Genomic DNA, 17262 nt, shown 5'->3' on the forward strand with positions numbered 1-17262 from the left:
ATTCCATGATGTGGACATCTCCTTTGATGATCCTTATATCTCTCCCAAGCTTTATAGAGACTCTCATCATCCCTTGGTCTGAAAGAAGTTAATTCATTTCTCAATTTTGCAGTCTTGCAAGGAGGAAAGTATTGAGCCAATAAAGCTTGTGACAGCTCATCCCAAGTAGTTATTGAGCCCAGAGGTAATGACTGCAACCACTCCCTAGCACAATCCTTCAAAGAAAAAGGAAATAATCTCAGTCGGATGGCATCATTTGACATTCCATTTATCTTTAGCATGTCACTAATCTCAAGAAAATGTGCAAGGTGCACATGTGGACTCTCAGTAGGACCTCCCACAAATTGTGATTGTTGAACCATTTGACAAAGTGAGGGCTTCAACTCAAAGTTGTTTGCTTCCACTCTAGGCCTTGTAATACTCGGTCTAAAATCTCCAAAACTAGGAAAAGCATGATCCTTAATTGATCAATTGTTGTTGTTTTCCATAGCTTCTATCACTTGTTGCTCTTGATGTTGCTCTTGCTGTCTTTGAATTCTGAGTTCAGCTTTTCTTCTTTTTGACTCTGCTCTTAAAGCTTTAGCTGTCTTTTCAATCTCAGGATCAAAAATTAAATCAATTTCTGCACTTTTTGTTATTCTCATATAAAAGATATATAAAAGATATGTACTTGAAAAATCAAAACAGGAAAATCTCAAAGTATAATGATAAAGAAAAGAAATTAAAATAAAAAATAAAATGCCCAAATTAACCAAACAATCAATCGTCTAATATCAAACAAATCCCCGTCAACGGAGCCAAAAACTTATTTGCGTACTCTGCAAGTATACGGGTCATTCAAGTAGTAAAGAAAAGATATTGTCCCACAGAGATTTGTTGTTTGAGTGCCAAACTATAAAGGTCACGATTATTTAGGCTATCGATAATGTGTTCCAAAAGTAAAGTAAGAGATGCAGTAAAATAAATTGGGAAAGTAAGGAAATTATAATGAATTAAGCAATTAAAATTCTAAGCACTATACTAATTTACTAAAATTTCAATAAGTAATTAAAGATTTAATTAATTAATGGTAAAAATTGATTCCAGAGTTGAGGTTCATGAAGTAAATTTCATTGGGATTTGGATAGGCAAAGCCAAAATTAAGGGAAATACAATTTTGAAGGAAGTTGATTCTGATTTCCTTTAATTTCTTTTTCAAGCAAACTAAAGAGTGTTTTAAAAGAAACTAAACCCCATTTTCATGCGATGTTTAATTACCCAAAACCCTTTAAGCATTTTAATCAACTTGAAATTCTTCTTAACCCACTAGTTTATTTCTAACACGAGGTGATTAAGTTCATTATCTTGATTATCTATCATAGATTTTCACCTCTTGGTCCTTCAATCTAAGATTAAGAACAAAACCCAAAAGGTACCAACAATGGATATGTAAATAAGCACAAAAGATAAGAATCAAAACTTATATATATTAAAATTTGGCTAAAACCAATCCAAATCCACAGATAAAACTTAAATCATTACACCTAACTCTGAAATCTTAAGTATCTACTCACTCATGCTTGTATTTAAGAGTAGAAAATATGAAATAGAACAAAAAAATATGAAAATAAAACTAAAAATAAAAGAACCCAGAAGAAGAGGATCCAAATCTCTGAAAAATGGAAGCTGGAAAATGTCACTGTGCAGGTGTTTTTCCTCCTAGATATATCGTGATTCCCTCTTTCCTTTCTCTTTTTTTTTTTTTTCTCTCTTTCTCCTTATGGTAAAAATGAGAATATAATGCTTATATATCCCCTCAAGGTTTGCCCTAAAAATAGTCTCTAAAGGGATAAAGACAAAAGGTGTAAAAGGTGTAAAAAGAGAAAATTTTTCCATGTCAGCAAATCTGCCAGCGCCATCCCACATGCCTCATGTTGATTCAAGTTATTTTCAACATGCCTCATGTTGATTCGGAGGAGGAGCCTTTAGATTCTGCACAACCAGCTACATGGGGCATGTGAAAGTCCCTAAAACTTTCGGCGTGTTTTGTTTCGAAATCTCTGTTTACACGACCTAGTGTGAATTTACATGCCTCATGTGGATTCCTACTGGCTAACTCTTATTATCTTCACACGACCCTCAACACGAGGCATGTTGAGGCCCTTGAAAGTCTCGGCTGGTCTTCTTCTTTAAGTGAATTTTCTTCATTTTTCACACTACTTTAAACTTCCAAATCACTTTGAATTTCTTCTATATGGACATTTTTGCCTTTAAACCTTATTAAAACCTATCAAAAACATTAAAATCTCAAAAATCAAATATAATGAAACTAAAATTAACAAATTAACTAAAATAAGCATTAAAAGTATAAATTTACTAAACTAAAAAGGACAAAATGGATGCAAAACTACCCTAAAATATCTATATAAAATGAGTTTATCAATTATTTATATATGAGTTTGTTATTACTTTGGTATAATTTTTTTTTTATAATTTATAATTTGTGGATTGTTTTAATAATTATTTTCTAATTTAATTCTCACTTTATTATATGAATATATATAAAAATTATAATTGAAGACATCATCATAATAATGCATGATTATATTTTATATTTATAATTATTATTTAATATTCAAATACACCTAAAGTTATATTTCTTATTTAATTTTTTTATATTAATTTTTTTTTAATTTAAGCTGTTATTAAATTTAAAGAGAGTGATTAATTTATTTTTAATTTGGACTTACATAAGTGGTTGAGTTTTGACTAATCAAATCAATATTGTAACATATTCACTTGTATTCACTATCTAATTTTTCTATTTTCTCTATATGAGATATGTAATCTCAACACATATAAAAGAATATTAATTTTTAAAAAAATAAGAATTACAAATGAAATTATGAGAATGTATATAATAAATTATTCTATCGATCAATTTACACTTTTAAAGTACATAATTTAATAAAACATAACTAAGTAAAATTTTTAAAAAATAAATTAAAAAAAAAAAGAAAAGGTTTTACTGAAATGATTTGTTAGCTAAGCAGTCCAATATCAATCAATTCAGTCGGATTGACAACATGGTTTGAGGCGATTGATCCTTATCTCTGGCGTAAACTTTGTGGTTGTCATAGGCTTTTAGGAAACACAAACGGACAATATTGTTATTCCACGGCCAATATGGACGATTGATAGGTTAGCTAAGGTTAAACATTTATCTAGATATTTTAATTTTAAATTGTATATTTCAATTTTAAAAAAATTATAATCAAATCTTAAAATTAATTTGAAAATTTTTAAATTTTATTAATAAAAAATAAAATAAAAAAATTCATAATCAATGCATTTTTTTAAGATAATAAAATGAATCCAAATATCAGTTTAAAGTCTTAAAATTTGTATTTGTTGTTACAGATTTTGATGTGGCAGGTGACAGTTTTTATTTATTTATTTGTCTAAATTGTGTTTTTCTTATAGTCTAAACCAAGAAAGATTTATTGCTATCTTTATTTTTAATTTTTAAGAACAGATTGCTATTTTCAAAAAAATAAAAAGAATAGATTGCTATTTAGAAGTTAGATGCCTTATCCATCGCAATCTCAATAGCCCATATGCCACTATACGATTAATTTGTCTTCATTCTAAACTCTTTTCTATGTACACACTGAGGGACTGCATCTTCCTATATGAGTCACAATGTTAAAAGTTTGAGAGACAAATTGTACCTCTCTATTATTAATTTTGGCAATCTTTAAATATCATCCATATAAAAGAATATTTGGTTTAATATAAAAAAATTAATTTATAAGTTAATTTAAATTTATAAATATTTAAAATTTTAAATAATTACTTATTTAGTTAAAGTGTTTATGAGTAATTGATAAATAATTGATACATTTAGTAAAATATAGTTTATAAGTATATTTATTATTTAAATGATTAAAAATAATATTGAAAATCGTTTATGGCGAATTTTTAGAAATGAAATAAAATAATATGATAAAATATTTGATTAAATTAATTTATATGTATCAAAATAAAGAGGGTATTTATTTTAGCTTATAAGCTCTAAAAATAAAATTTAGAAGGTATTTATCTTAACTTATAAACTGGTCAAACTAACGTGCAAGCTATAATTTCACCAGATGTATTTGGCTTAACTTATAAAATCAATTTATAAGCACATAATTTAAACTTATAAGCATTTAAAATTATAAGCAGTTGCGTGTTTAATTAATCTGCTTATAAATTACTAATTAGTAGTTAATGTATTTAGTAAAAAATAGTTTATAAGCGTATTTATTATTAAAATTACTAAAAAGAATATTAAATGAAATTTAATGAAATTTTAAAAATTAAATGAGAATAATATAATAAAATACTTGATCAAACTAACTTATAAGCAGAGGACTTATAAATATTAAAATGAAAAATTGAATCTCCTAATTTATTTTTTTTTAGCTTATAAACTCAATTTATAAGTCTTAAAATTATTATAAATAAATAAATAAATCATCCTATTTGTAAAACTATAAGCTAAAACAAACACTATTATATGTTGAGGTTATTAGTACATAGTTTACAATACCATTAATTTATATTTTCATAGACATAGTAAATTGTTTGGATTTCCTAATTGGTCAAGTTCAAGATTCATCATCCATCTATTTTAACATTATTCACTTTTATAGCTAAAATGACGATGGCCTCTCATTATCTTGTTTATTAATTGTTACCAATCTATTGGACCTCTATAGCATATAAAAAAGGTTGAATCTGACATGTTTAGTTATTTTGAGTCAAAATATTAATTACTAAGATTGTTGTTTTTTTTTAAGAATTAATTAAATTTATACAGAGAAATTTTAGGTATGATCATACAAATTATCACACTGACACTGAATTTCATGAGTCATTTAAATATATATATATATATATATATATAATATTAAATGTTTTATTAATAAATAAATCAGCTCAATATTTGTTTTATTTTTTAAAATCAAAATGAATAAAATAATTAAATTTCTATAAATAAAAAAAAATTGAAAAATTGAGTTGAGCAATTCGGTTACTTCAATTGAACCTAAATGATGATTACTCCAATCAACATGTGTATTTGGAGACAAATTAGAAATCTAAATAATAAAAACATAAAACCTATATGAATCACAATGTTAAAGTTTGAGAGACAAATTGTACCTCTCTATTATTAATTTTGGCAATGTTTAAATATCATCGATATAAAAGAATATTTGGTTTAATATAAAAAAATTAATTTATAAGTTAATTTAAATTTATAAATATTTAAAATTTTAAACAATTACTTATTTTGTTAAAGCGTTTATAAGTAATTGATAAATAGTTGATACATTTAATAAAATATAATTTATAAATATTTTTATTAGTAAAATAATTAAAAATTATATTGAATAAAGTTTATGGCGAATTTTTAGAAATGAAATAAAATAATATGATAAAATATTTGATTAAATTAATTTATATGTATCAAAATAAAGAGGGTATTTATTTTAGCTTATAAGCTCTAAAAATAAAATTTCAAGGGTATTTATCTTAACTTATAAACTGGTCAAACTAACGTGCAAGCTATAATTTCACTAGATGTGTTTGGCTTAACTTATAAAATCAATTTATAAGCACATAATTTAAACTTATGAGCATTTAAAATTATAAGCAGTTGCGTGTTTAGTTAATCTGCTTATAAATTACTAATTAGCAGTTAATGTATTTAGTAAAAAATAGTTTATAAGCGTATTTATTATTAAAATTACTAATTAGCAGTTAATATATTTAGTAAAAAATAGTTTATAAGCGTATTTATTATTAAAATTACTAAAAAGAATATTAAATGAAATTTAATGAAATTTTAAAAATTAAATGAAAATAATATAGTAAAATACTTGATCAAACTAACTTATAAGCAGAGGACTTATAAATATTAAAATGAAAAATTGAATCTCCTAATTTATTTTTTTTTAGCTTATAAACTCAATTTATAAGTCTTAAAATTATTATAAATAAATAAATAAATCACCCTATTTGTAAAACTATAAGCTAAAACAAACACTATTATATGTTGAGGTTATTAGTACATAGTTTACAATACCATTAATTTATATTTTCATAGACATAGTAAATTGTTTGGATTTCCTAATTGGTCAAGTTCAAGATTCATCATCCATCTATTTTAACATTATTCACTTTTATAGCTAAAATGATGATGGCCTCTCATTATCTTGTCTATTAATTGTTACCGATCTATTGGACCTCTATAGCATATAAAAAAGGTTGAATCCGACGTGTTTAGTTATTTTGAGTCAAAATATTAATTACTAAGATTGTTGTTTTTTTTTAAAGAATTAATTAAATTTATACGGAGAAATTTTAGGTATAATCATACAAATTATAACACTGACACTGAATTTTATGAGTCATTTAAATATATATATATATATATATATATTAAATATTAAATGTTTTATTAATAAATAAATCAGCTCAATAATTGTTTTCTTTTTTTAAATCAAAATGAATAAAATAATTAAATTTGTATAAATAAAAAAAATTGAAAAATTGAGTTGAGCAATTCGGTTACTTCAATTGAACCTAAATGATGAATACTCCAATCAACAATGTGTATTTGGATTTGGGCAAAGAGTGTAGAATTCGAGTCCGACCAAATTTGTTCCACACAAAATTAATTATTTTATAAGTAAAAATAATTTTTTTACATATGAATGCATATTTCATTATATTTAGAACTTTTGCAATCAAGGGAAGTATGTCTCCAAAAGTTATTAAAATTAAAATTTTATCTATAAATTTTTGTGTATTCTTTAAAAAAGTTGCTATTATTTGCCCTCTAATATTTTATTTTTATTTCGACCTCTACACTATAATGTAATTTTCATTCATATTTTTATATTATCTAATGTTGATTTCTTAATATTTTGTATTTTAATTTTGATTTCTATATTTTATTTATTTTTTTAATATTTATTTTTAATTCTCTAAAAATAAATTTTTAATATATATATATATATATATATATATATATATATATATATATATATTGTATATTTTTAGAACACGTTCTCCCTTTATATAAAATAATGTGTCTCACTCTCTAACATAAAAAATATAATTTTTTTTTTTTTGAAAATAAAAAAGTGAAGGCTACGTGAGTATGAGACTCATAACCGCTTTAAACCCGAGGCCCGATATCCGGCGCGGCGCCTGTAATAGTTGATTAGAGGATGTGTTGGGGCAAAAACATGTTCACTTCTCAGTCTGAGGCATTCACCCACCACGTGAATGAGATCGCTAGGCATTAGACGACGCCGGATCATCAATTATGTAAATATATATGTGAAGCTATGGGTCCCTCTCCCTCCACTATTGAAAATGATAGGTTTGTTGTAGTTGTCGGTCTGTGGTTCATTGGTTCATCTTTAGTTATATTCCACACTACCCGAAATAATTGGTTTCAAAACACTTGATATCATTGTTGATCATTTACACTTGGTTTGATTTAGGAGATTGGACTTGGTAACAAAAATAGATCATCCATTTACACTGAAAATAGGAATTTTGGCATATTATTCCATTATAATTACTCAATGATGAAATACTGTTTATCACAAATTTAATTTACAATCATTATAATTTCATATCACATATTTATATTATCATTCCATTCAAATGTTGTTTTGAAAATCTTCTCTTTAAAAACCTCTTATTTGTTCTTATTTTTTTCATATTTTTTCTTTTTATCTCTTTCTTTGGGTAGTAACTGGTGGCAACCTCTTCCCTTTATTTTTTGTTTATTCTTTATATTTTTTTAATAATTTTCATATTTATATTTATTTAAAATCAATTTTAAATATATCTTCTCAAATTAATTATTGTTGATAGTTTTTAGTGAATAAATCTTTGGATCTATCATCACTGATAAATCTTAAATTTTGATAGTATTTTTTCTCTTTGAATGAAATTTTTATATATTTTTATTGTTGAGATATTGAAAGTAGAATAGGAAGGCTTGTATCTTGGTGGGTTGCTAATCCCCCACATAGCTTGCTATGCTGTTGGCTCAGGACTTTCCGTCTTGCTTTGTTTCTTGAATGATATTTTATATTTATCAGTTAAAAAAAATATTTATTATTATTATTATTATTATTATTATTATAAATTCAATATAAAATAGTTGTAAATTTTAAAGAAAGTGCCAATCCAATTGTCGAAAACATCATGAGCAAATAAGGCGGTGTCGGAAGAAACTTAGAAGGCCACGTGGATCCCATTATCGTTTGTCTCTTCTCAGAACAACATGAGCAAAACACCAGCCTTTGTCCTACGTGGTGACATTATCATGCAAAAATTGGACACCTATCAAGCACCACAAAAATTATATAATAAAATAATAATTTTATGTAAAATTTTTTATATGAATTGATAATTTAATAATATATATATATATAATTTTAATAAATGAATATATATGAGTTTAAAAATTTATAATTTTTTTTTAAAATAATATTAATTATATATTTATTTAAATATTTATTTATTATTTCACGATCAAATACTAATATAAAAATGTGGTGATAGTATATAATTTTTTTGAAGCACAGAAGCTCTCAATGTGGAACCAAAGAAGTAACCACGTGGAATGCCAACATGGCATTTGTTGTGACCGAGCCAAAAGTGTGTCAGTGGCTGAGGAGCCCGTGATTTTCACACGCATGAGAAAATGTGCAGCCATTACTTCCTTTCTTGGGGCAAATTATATAATACTCCAATACCATATAAAATTAATGCTTCCTTCTTTATAAAAATATGATCTTTTCATAATATGAACTTATATAATAAATGAAATTTAATTTAATAATATTAGGATCATTTCAAGTCTATAAAATTTTAAATATTATTTTTAATCAAAATTAAGTATATTAAAATATATTATATAATTACAAAAAAAAAATAAATTATAAGTGAGAGACGATAAGTGAAATTTAGTTATAAGTTAATTTGAAAATTTATAATAGTAAATTATAAGATTTTAGTAATATTCAAATTGAAATTAAAAAATTTTTATAATATAAATTAAAATTAAAAAACAATAATTTAGTTAAGTTTTGAAATTAAGTTAAAATTCATTTTTTAAAATATAAAAATCATTTAAATTTTTTTTTGGTATTATTAACTTAGAATCTTAACTTATCCATGTCCTCTTCCACTGTTCTTATACTTATAACTTTTCTCATATATATCCTTTATAATATTTATATATTATTGACTCCTTTCTTCTTTAACACTCACTAAACGATGTTTCTCTATACCTTATTTTAACACCGTCCAAATATTATAAATACATCTTCTTAATTGTTAATCAATTCAAGTTGATCAATTATTTTACTAAATTGAGAGGACATTTTGTAAAATAGTAGTTATTTAATTATTAAAATAATAATAATAAATAAATAAATGGAAACCCTTTAAAATAATTAAAAAGGAATTAAATTAAATAAACTCAAATTGCAAATAAATTATATTTTATGTTTTTAAATAATTTTTATTTTAAAAAATACAATTATCGGTATTGAAAAAATTTTAAAATTTATGATATAAATTGATTTTAACTTTAAATTATTCTTATAAATAAAATATTATAAATTTTTTTTTCAATTTGGTCCTTAAAAGTATCATAAATTTAATATGGCAATAATTTTTCATTTTTGAAAAAAAAATTACAATTTAAACTCTTTATCTTAATTAAATTAACTATTTAGTTCTCTGATTTTGATAAATGCATTACTTAATTTTTTTATATTTTATTTCGTTTATCTTTTAGTCATTTTATCATTTTAGATGTTATTTTAAATTTTATTTAATTACTATAATTTAAAAAATACCATATAATCCCTCTCTTTTAAAAGTCTTAGTTATTTAGTTCGGTAATGATAATTTTATTATTTTTTAAATTTTTTTTTTATAAATCATATATATATATATATATATATATATATATATATATATATATATATATATATATATATTTTTTTTTTTTTTTTTTAAAATGGTCCTTATGGCAATGGGCATTGCAATCACCATCGAATCACTAGAGTCGTCTACTCAGACGATGCTGATACGAAACTCATGTGGGGTCCACCAAATTGGATGGTTACCAACCATTTCTCTTTCTTCTATAGTTTTCTTTGCCTGCAGCAAAAGTCAAAACTCCACACTTACCTTCGTTTTGGGATTTAAATTTGCCTTTTAAAAAAAAAAATATTGTGTAGAAAGAAAATGCTATTAGTTATAATAATTTGGATTATTTTATAATAAATCAATAACTGTCAAGCCAGCATTTTCTAAATATATTATTGCAAAAGACATTTTCAAGTTATAATTTACCGATTCTTTAACTTTTATAATTAGAATATATTATAACATACACATAAATTAAGACATATATATAACATAAAATTTAATATGATTCTACCGTAAGACTTATATCTATGAGTAAGATAAAAAAAAAAAAAATTTCATTATAATGAAAAAGTAAGATACAATCACTTAGAACTCTCAAACTCTAACTCTAGTGTGTTTCCTAAATATTTCATAACTCTATTATAAAAGACAGAATATTATAATATTTGTGTGCCTTCCACTACTACCACATACCTCACTTTTTATTCCGATCGGGTCGCATTATGAAACTTTTGAGTCGAGTCACATTTCAAATCTATGAAAATAAATCTAAAAATTCAAGTTACATAAAAATAACAAAATATATTAAATTTTATCTTAAGATTGTTTAGTTATTCATTTTTAATTTATAAATTTAAAATGTTAGATATATAAAATTATTGTCAACCCTCTTTTATAAATTTAAAATTTTAGCAGTTATGGATATTACTCAATAGTAGTTGTATATATGTTAAATTTGGGAGACCAAATTTATTTTTCTATTTCTCAATATATATAATAAAAAAATAAATCTTAAATTGAGTTTTTTTTTTAAATAGCAAATAATATTACATAAGATCATCCAAGTACAACATTTAGCATAGTTATTAAACATGGACTGAACTGGTTGGTCGAACTAATGAACCGGCCCTCAAGTCGGTTTAGGTTTGTAATTAAATTAGATAAAGAAGCGATTCAGTGTGACTTGGTCAACTCAGCAATTAAACCAATAAACCAGTATGACTTGATTGATCGGCCGATTTAATTATTCAATAGAATATATATATAAAGTAAATTTTAAATTTTAAATTGAGTTTTTTTTTAAATAGCAAATAATATTACATAAGATCATCCAAGTACAATATTTAACATAGTTATTAAACACGGATTGAACTGGTCAGTCAAACTAATGAATTGGCCCTCAAATTGGTTTAGGTGACTTGATCAGAAGTGATTCGAAGTGACTTAATCGACTCGGCAGTTGAACCAATGAACTAATATGAGTTAATTGACTGGCCGATTTAATTATTCAATAGAAAATATTATATATATACGGCAGTTAAACCAATGAACTAATATGACTTGATTGACTGGCCGATTTAATTATTCAATAGAAAATATTATATATATATATATATAGTGTTAGTATGGAGTATTAAACAAAAAACCTCATAAAAAATTTTTAAAATCAAAATTAATTGAGTTAGCTTGGTAGTACTGTATTTTTTTTATTTTAATATATCTATTTTTTAATATATACTTAATATTTCATAAATATTAAAAGATAATTATATATTTATAGAAATTTTATATGTATTATATTATTTGAATATTTTTACATAAAATTTAAAAATACTATTAAAATTTATGTAAATATAATTTAATAAAAATTTAAAGTTTAATTTTAAATAATTTAAATGTTAATTAATTAATTATAAAATATTGAGTTCGTAGAGATACAGTTATAATTGGTTGATATGTTTCTTCCAACCATAAAAATCAAGCACATCATAAATCCCTAGTAGGTCTACCAAATATAAATTTATTTCTGTTACCCTATATTACCCACAATACTAGCAGGTGTATTATTAAAATAATGTTAAAATAAAAATTATTTATTAAAATAATGTGAAATTAAAACTATTTACCAGAATAATGTGTATTCCAAAATACCATGTAACAATCCCCGACCGGTAGCATAATGGCTGAACCAAGAGCATTACCTGTAATTTCACAACCTTTGATAAGGACTATATCTCAACTGGATCTGACTATTCCATACTCGTCACATAAAAATTGTTCCAAAAGTGATTTAAGCAAAATACAAACTTTACATAATATGTCATTTCATTAGATATAACTTTTCATCAAAAATTCCCAAGCCAATTCAGTGTATGGTCTTAGTTTCACACAGACAATTCTACCACTTGAAATCAGCTCACCAACTTCTTGACTCTTCATTCTCTTTCACTTTGATTTTATGTGTTGACCATCAATTCCTTCAATTCTAACACAAAATATCATCTTAGATGCATGAATTAGGTTTGTATTTAAGATTGGATGAAAGAAAAATGGAGAAGTAGAGAGAGAGGGGTTCAGCTGAAGATGGAAGGAAGAAGAAGACAATTTTTGTCATTTTATATGCCTTGGATACATTTCTCTTTTTTAACATGTGTCACTTTGTCATTTGTCTTATTTAATTAGTGATTAATTAACTTAATTAATCACACTTAATGATCTTAATTAAACTCAATTAGATGCTAAGTTGAAAATTTTCAAATTTTCCCCTAAACTTTATTAGCTTTGCAATAAAGTCCATAGGTATTTTTTACAAACTTTTAGTTTTACTCCTCACTTATTCTAATTTACATACCATATTTAATATTTGAATTTCTTACTAAAATATACTGAATACGATCTATAAATTCAGGTCATTACAATTCTCCCTCTCTTAGGATATTTCATCCTCAAAATTAGAGATTGTACCTTAATTGAGAAGTTGGAGATACTGTTGTTTCATCACTTCCTTGCTTTCCCAAGTAGCTTCTTCAATTGCATGATTCCTCCATAGCACTTTAACCAGCAGAACTTACTTGTTCCTTAATTCTTTCACTTCACAAGCTAAAATTGCCACCGGTTCCTCTTCATAGGTCAAATCTAGTTACACTTCAATTGTCTCCCTAGGAATGACATGGGTTGGGTCAGATCTATATCTCTTTAACATCAAAACGTGGAAGACATTGTGTACCTTTGATAATTTCGTGGGCAAGGCTAGTCTATAGGCTACCGGACCCACACCTTTAATTATTTCATATGGACCGATAAACCTATGACTTAACTTGCCTTTCTTGCCAAATCTCAAAATCTTCTTCCATAGTGATACTTTTAAGAAGACTTTATCACCAACTTTATACTCTATATCTTTTTTCTTTAAATCAGCATAAGATTTCTGCCTGTCCATTGCTGCTTTCAGTCTATCCTTTATCATTTTTACTTTATCCTCTGTCTGTTTCACAAGTTCTGGTTCCACTAACTTCTTTTCACCTAATTATGTCCAGCATAACGGAGTTCTACACTTCCTACCATATAAGGCTTCATAAGGTGCCATATGGATGCTAAACTGATAACTATTATTGTAAGTAAATTCTATCAGTGGGAGGTGTTTATCCCAACTTCCTTCAAATTTAATAATACAGCTTCTCAACATATCCTCTAGCACCTGTATAACTCTTTCGGATTGTCCATCTATTTGAAGTTGGAAGGCTGTACTGAAGTGGAGTTGAGTGCCCAAGGCCTTATGCAAACTTTCCCAAAATCTTGATGTAAATCATGGGTCTCGATCTGATATGATATATAGGCACTCCATGTAATCTGACTATCTCATTGATGTATAATTCAACAAGCCAATCTAGTGAATAGTCTTGTCTAACTGGAAGAAAATGGGTTAACTTGGTTAATCTATCCACAATGACCCATATTGAATCATGCTTTCTCTGTGTAAGAGGGAGTCCTGTAACAAAGTCCATAGTAATCCTTTCCCATTTCTACTCCAGTATAAAGATTGGTTATAGTAAATTAGATGGTACTTGATGTTCAGGCTTCACTTGCTGACATGTTAGGCATTTAGACACATACTGTGCTATGTCTTTCTTCATACTAGGCCACCAGTAATGTAGCTTCAGATCTTGGTATATCTTATTACTGCCTAGATGTATAGCATAAGCAGCAGTGTGTGCTTCTCTGAGAATATTCTGTTTTAAATTATCTACATTCGGCACACAGAGTCTGTCTTTGTAATACAAATGACCATCTCTTTTTACAATATATTCACCTTCCTTCTCATCTGACAATTTACTGACTATTGCCATTAACTTCTTATCTGTTTTCTATGAATCTTGCACCTGTTGAATCAGACTGGATTTAATCCTAAGTTCAGCCACAATCACACCATTGGTTGTCAACCTTAGATGAGCATTCATTGCCTTTAAGACTGCCAATAACTTCCGACTGAGGGCATCAGCTACTATATTAGCTTTTCCTGGATGGTAATTTATGATGTAATCATAGTCTTTAAGCAATTCCATTCATCTCCTCTGCCTCATGTTTAGTTTTTTTTGTGAAAACAAGTATTTCAGACTTTTGTTATCTATATAAATGTAGCATTTTTCTCCATATAAGTAATACCTCTATATTTTCAAAGCGAAGACGATGGATGCTAACTCCAGATCATGAGTAGAATAATTTCTTTCATGTGGCTTTAGTTGTCTGGAAGCATTTTTCCTTTTTGCATCAACAAGCAGCCAAGTCTATTTAACGAGGCATCATTATAGATCATAAAATCCTTTCCCATTGTAGGCTGCGTTAGCATAGGAGCTTCTGTAAGCATAGCCTTTAATTCATCAAAGCTAGCCTGACACTTATCTATCCATTCAAACTTGATACCTTTATGTAGCAATTTAGTCATTGGTGAAGCTATCATGGAAAACCCCTTCACAAATCTTCTGTAGTATCCATCCAATGCCAGAAAACTTTTGATTTCTGACACATTCTTAGGTGGCTTCCATTCCAAAATAGCTTCTATCTTTTTAGGATTTACCCTTATGCCCTTTGATGATACAATGTGGCTTAGGAAGGAAACTTCATTCAACTAAAAGTTATACTTGCTCAACTTAGCATACAGTTGCTTGTCCCTCAGAATCTGTAATACAATTCTAAGGTGCTGAGCATGTTCTTCTCTTGTCTTAGAATAGACCAGTATGTCATCAATGAAAACAATTATAAACTGGTCCAAATAGGGTCTGAAAATTTGATTCATTAAGTCCATGAAAGCAGTTGGGGCATTAGTTAGCCCAAATGGCATCACAAGAAATTCATAGTGGCAATATCTAGTTCTGAATACAGTCTTAGGAACATCAGGTTCCTTAACCTTCAACTAGTCATACCCATATCTCAAATCAATTTTGGAGAATACCCTGGCCCCTTTTAACTGATCAAACAAATCATCAATCCGAGGTAAAGGATATTTATTCTTGACTGTCACCTTATTCGACTGCTTGTAGTCAATGCATAGCCTGAGAGTGCTATCTTTCTTTTTGAAAAATAGTACTGGCACTCCCCAAGGTGACACACTGAGGTGTACAAACTCCTTGTCAAGTAAGTCTTATAGTTGCAATTTCAACTCTTTTAACTAAGTTGGAGCCATTCTATAGGGTGCTATTGATATTGGTGTAGTACCTGGGAGCACATCAATTGAGAATTCTACCTCCCTGTGTAGTGGTAGCCTAGGTAATTCTTCAGGGAATACATCCTGAAATTCATTGACTATAGGAATATCCTGAATATTCAAACCTTGTTTTCTAGTGTCTATAACATGTGCTAAAAATACCTCACACCCCTTTCTAATTAGCTTCCTGGCTGTAATAACCAAGATCACATTTGACAATAAATTCTGTCTCTCACCATATACAACCACATCAGAATTATTAGAAGCTTTCAACACAACCCTTTTAAATTTGCGATCAACCATAGCCTGATGTTTAGCTAACCAATCCATATCCAGGATAACATCAAATTCATGGAATAGCAATTCTATCAAGTCAACAGAAAATTCCCTATCATGGACCCTAATTGGGCAGTCTCTAAACACCTTATTTACAGTTACACTATGTTCTATAGGATTAGTTACCAATATATCATGTGACAATCATTCAGCATGTAAACCCTCCTCACTTGGTGTAGTGGTGCAGATATAAGAATGTGTAGATCCCGAATCGATCAATGCATACATATCAGCATCAAATAATAGAAATTTACCAACTATCACATTAGGAGCATCTTGATCCTCTCTAGCTTTCATTGCATATACTCTGGCTGGGGCTCTATTTTCCTGGGGTCTATTAACTATTTTTAATACCCCTCTCTAACTGGTCCCAACTGGTTCAGCTCTGCCTGGCTTCCTGCCTCTCTAATTATCAGGCATGGATGCCTGTGTCTGAGTCCGTGGTGCATCAGTACCCTTCAACTTAGGACAATCCTTCTTGAAATGATCAGTGGTCCTACATTTGAAACAGGCCCTCATTATTTTTTTGCAAGTGTCTGAGTGAGGATGGCCATAGTACTCACACTGTACTAGTGCTGGTCTTCTGAAGGAAGCAACTAGTAAACTAGCAGTGGATGTAACAACCCTATCCTTCTCCAGTCAATATTGTCCACTTTGGCCCATGGGCCTCACTGATTTCTCCCTTGGGAGGTTTCATTCCCAAAAGCATGCTGACCAAGTGAGGAAGGCTCCCACATATATGGCCTAAATCTTTTCTTCCTATTTTTGATGTGGGACACGAAGTTCCACCCTAGTGTGTGACTAGTTGAACAAGCACGTCCCAACCCCATCCCTGGGTCCTGACAAACCCACCAGCTTTCGCTTGGTGCGTCCTCGCACCACACACCATACTAGAGGGAAACCTATCTCTGATACCAAATTGTAATAGCTCGATCCTTCTCTAGTCAGTATTGTTCGCTTTGGCCCGTGAGACCTAGAGGTGGGCTGGGCCAAAGCAGACAATACTTACCAGTGGGCTGGGCTGTTATAATAGAACCCTGTTATTGTGGGCCATGCCTAAATAGGGTCCCCTACCTAGTACTGTGAGCTACTGTCTAACTCTAAGTTCCCCTCATTTTCTTATTACTAGAGAAGATACTGCTCGGTTATCCCCTCTTCTGATCTCTATACTTTTTGCTTTGTTCTTCTACCTTAACTCTTTTAATGTTTAAGGCAACTAACACCAA

General features: G+C 27.8%; 1 non-coding gene across 1 annotated transcript; it reads left to right on the forward strand.

Moving 5' to 3' along the window:
- Positions 1 to 107, forward strand: LOC131179033 (small nucleolar RNA R71). Its single transcript, XR_009148040.1, has one exon. It is a non-coding gene; the product is annotated as a small nucleolar RNA R71 (small nucleolar RNA).
- Positions 108 to 17262: the final 17155 nt, after the last annotated feature.

This window comes from Hevea brasiliensis, chromosome 3, assembly GCF_030052815.1.
Source record: "Hevea brasiliensis isolate MT/VB/25A 57/8 chromosome 3, ASM3005281v1, whole genome shotgun sequence".
In the NCBI taxonomy this organism is placed as follows: domain Eukaryota; kingdom Viridiplantae; phylum Streptophyta; class Magnoliopsida; order Malpighiales; family Euphorbiaceae; genus Hevea; species Hevea brasiliensis.